We start from the raw sequence: 3809 nt of genomic DNA on the forward strand, positions 1-3809 counted from the left end.
CAGTTTTGATCAAATGTCCACGTTTTGAGACCCCCTGAATCCGAAAAACAGGTTTTTACGAATGTTTCTGTCTTTAGGGTATTAATAAAAATTCAATGAAATTTTCATGAGCTTTCAAAGTTTTTCATGAATTTTAAAGGATTTGAAATATTTAAGTGTTCTTTTTTAATTTCTTGAAATATTCAAGATCTTCAAAGGTTTCAAGAGATTTCAGAAAAGCTGAGATATTTTAGGGCATTTTAAAAGATACCAAACTTTTTTTAGCAGATAACAAAAATTTGATTGCGTTTCAAAAGATTTTGAAAAATAACCCTATATTCATAAATGGCATAGAAGGTTCGATAGTTTTAAAAAGTTTAAAGAGATTCAAAACAGTTCACAGGATATTTTTACGGCTTTTAATACTTTGAATTTATTTTTAAGGATTTTAAAATATTTTAGGGTATTTATAAAAATGCAATGAAATTGACATAAGCTTTAACAATTTTCAATGAATTTCAAAGGATTTGAGATATTTTAGGCTATTTTATAATATACAAAATTTTTTAAACCATAATAATAAGTAAATTGAATGGATTTCAAAGGATTCTAAATATTTTATTTTTTTTTTCAAATTCCATAACATTTTTAAAAGTTTGAAATGTTTCAAAGAATTTCAAAGGAGCTGAGATAGTTTAGGCTATTTAAAAAGATAAAAAAATTCTTTCAGCAGAAATAAAAAATTTGCATGGATTTCAAAGGATGGTAAATATTTTAGGGTAATTATAAAAATAAGATGAAATTTTCATGAGGATTAAAAATTTCCAATGGGTTTTTAAGCCTTTAAGATATTTTAGGATATTTTATAATATACAAATTTTTTTAAACCATAATATTAATAAATTAAATGGATTCAAAGGATTCTTAATGTTTTAGTTTCTTTTTAATTCCATACCATTTTTAACAGTTTCAAATGTTTCAAGGAATTTCAAAAGAACTTAGATGGTTTAGGCTATTTAAAAAGATACAAAAAATCTTTTAGCAGAATTGAAAAATTCGAATGGATTTCAAAGGATGTTAAATATTTTAGGGTATTTATAAAAATGCGATGAAATTTTCATGAGGTTTAAAAATTTTCAATGAGTTTTAAAGAATTTGAGATATTTTAGGGCATTTCAATAGATAGCCCTTTTTTTAAAGTAGAATTTCATAATTTGAATGAATTTCAAAGGATTTTAAATATTTTCTGTTTTTTTCTAATGATATACCATTTTGACGAGTTTTAAAATTTTTCAATGAATTTTAAAGGATTTGAGATATTTTTGGCTATTTTATAATATACCAAATTTTTAAACCATAATACTAAGTAAATTAAATTGATTTCAAAGGATTCTTAATATTTTAGTTTTTTTTTAAATTCCATACCATTTTTAACAGTTTCAAATGCTTCAAGGGATTTCAAAGGAGCTTATTTCTAATGTTATAACATTTTCACGAGTTTTAAAAAGCTTTTTCAGGTATTTTAAAGGTTTTGAGATATTGGAGGATATTTTATAATATACCCAATTTTCAAATTATTTATTTTAATTATTTTATTTTATTATATTTATTAAATAATTAATTATAATTAATTTATAAAATATATATATTTTATTTTAATTAATTAAGTAATTTGAAAGGATTTCAAAGATTTTCTTGATATTTCAGTTTTTATTAAATTCCACAAAATTTTTAACAGTTTCAAATGTTTCAATAGATTTCAAAGGAGCTTATTTCAGGGTATTAAGGATATTTCAAAATATACCAACAAGTTTTTATCATATTAAAATAATTCGAATACAGTTCAAAGGATTTGACAGAATAACCATATTTTCATAAATGCCATGGATGTTTCGAGAGCTTCAAAAAGTTCAAAAAGGATTTAAAAGATTTCACAGGATATTTTTATAGATTTTCATCGTATAAGTAGATTTCAAACAGATTTAAAATATTTTAAGACTTATAAAAATGCTTTGAAATTTACAAGAGCTTTAAACATTTAAAGGGATTTTATGGGATGCGCGATATTTTAGACTATTTAAAAAGATACAAACATTCTTTCAGCAGAATTCAACAATATGAATAGATTTCAAAGGATTTTGAATATGTTAAGGTATTTATAAAAATGCAATGAAGTTGTCAAGATCTTAAAAAATTTGTAATGGATTTTAAAGGATTTTTAGATATTTTAGGATATTTCAAAAGATATCCATTTTTTAAAGCAGAATTGAATATTTGCAATGGATTTCAAAGGATTTTAAATGTTTGAGTTTTTTTATAAATTTAAATTTTCAAGATCTTCAAATGTTCTAAGGGATTTCAAAGAGGATTAAATATTGTAGAGCATTTCAAAAGATACCAAAAAGTTTTTCGCAGTTAACAATAATTTGAATGGATTTCAAAGGATTTGAAAAAATAACCCTATGTTTATAGTTTCCATGAAAGTTTCGAAGCTTCAAAAAGTTTAAAGAGATTCAAAAGGTTTCACAGGATGCTTTTATTTATATTTATCATTTAAATAGATTTCAAAAGAATTTCAAATACTTTAGAGTATTCTTAAAAATGCAATGAAATTTTCAGTGGCTTCAAAACCTTTTAGAGAATTTTAAAGGAGTTCAGATATTTTAGGCGATTTCAGGGTATTTATAAAAATCCTATAAAATTGTCAATAGCTTCAAAATGTTTAAAGGGGTTTTAAAGAATTTGAGATATTTCAGCTTTTTTCGAAGATACCAAATTTTTCGTATGCATGATTATATAATTTTTAATCAATTTTAAATATTTTAGAGTATTTATAAAAATGGTAAGAAGTTTTCAAGAACTTCAAAAAGTTTTAAGGGAGTTTAAAGGATTTGAGATATTTTAGAATAATTAAAAAGGTAGATACAAAAATTCTTTCGGCAGCGCTCAATAATCTGAATGGATTCCACAGGTATTTATAAACACACAGCGAAAATAAGATTAAGTCCATTATTAGGAAAAACAATTACGAGTACATTCGGGACCTTTTGCAACTAACAGCCTTTTGCAATTAACAGCGTTGCAAACCAATGATTTATTTACCAAATTTTGAAACTTTTTTCTTCATCTAGACTCTTCATTTGTTGAGAACAAATTCTCCAGGCCAGCCAGTGTCATTATTTTCTTTAAAACTGCTGCGAAACTGATACATACCATTAATAGCATTGCTTATTCTTTACAAACAATCTCGCATTATTGTTTATAATAATTCTTATAAATAAAGATTCTCGATGACCATAATTAAATTAATTTTTTATTAGTTCTTAACGCAGATGAACCTGTTCACATTTGTGATATTTCCATGTACGACGAGACATTATTTACTCGCAGCCTTATACAGTATATTTTTTTCATAATGTTACGCTCCCCTAGAACCCACAAGTTTTAAGTTATTACGAGGGTAGTTCAATTAGTCCTTAGAATGACCAACAGATGGCGCGCGAATCGCTCCAAATCATCTGTTTTCAGTCAGCACCACTCCCGACTAGATATATGGTGCAGTCATAGTCCACATCTTCTGAGTTTACGTGTTTTTATAACCAATTGAAAAAAAAAATTGTTCGCTAAGAAAAATGGAAAAAACTAGTTCAGAGCGGTAATCAAACATTTTCATTTAAAGGGTTTAACTCCATATGAGATAAAAAATGAATTGGACTCAGTTCATGGACTCACTCCATATGAGATAAAAAATGAATTGGACTCAGTTCATGGCACATCTGCCCCTGCCTTAGCAACGGTTTATAACTGGGTAAATGAATTTAAGCGTGGTC

The sequence above is a fragment of the Belonocnema kinseyi genome, chromosome 7, assembly GCF_010883055.1.
Source record: "Belonocnema kinseyi isolate 2016_QV_RU_SX_M_011 chromosome 7, B_treatae_v1, whole genome shotgun sequence".
In the NCBI taxonomy this organism is placed as follows: domain Eukaryota; kingdom Metazoa; phylum Arthropoda; class Insecta; order Hymenoptera; family Cynipidae; genus Belonocnema; species Belonocnema kinseyi.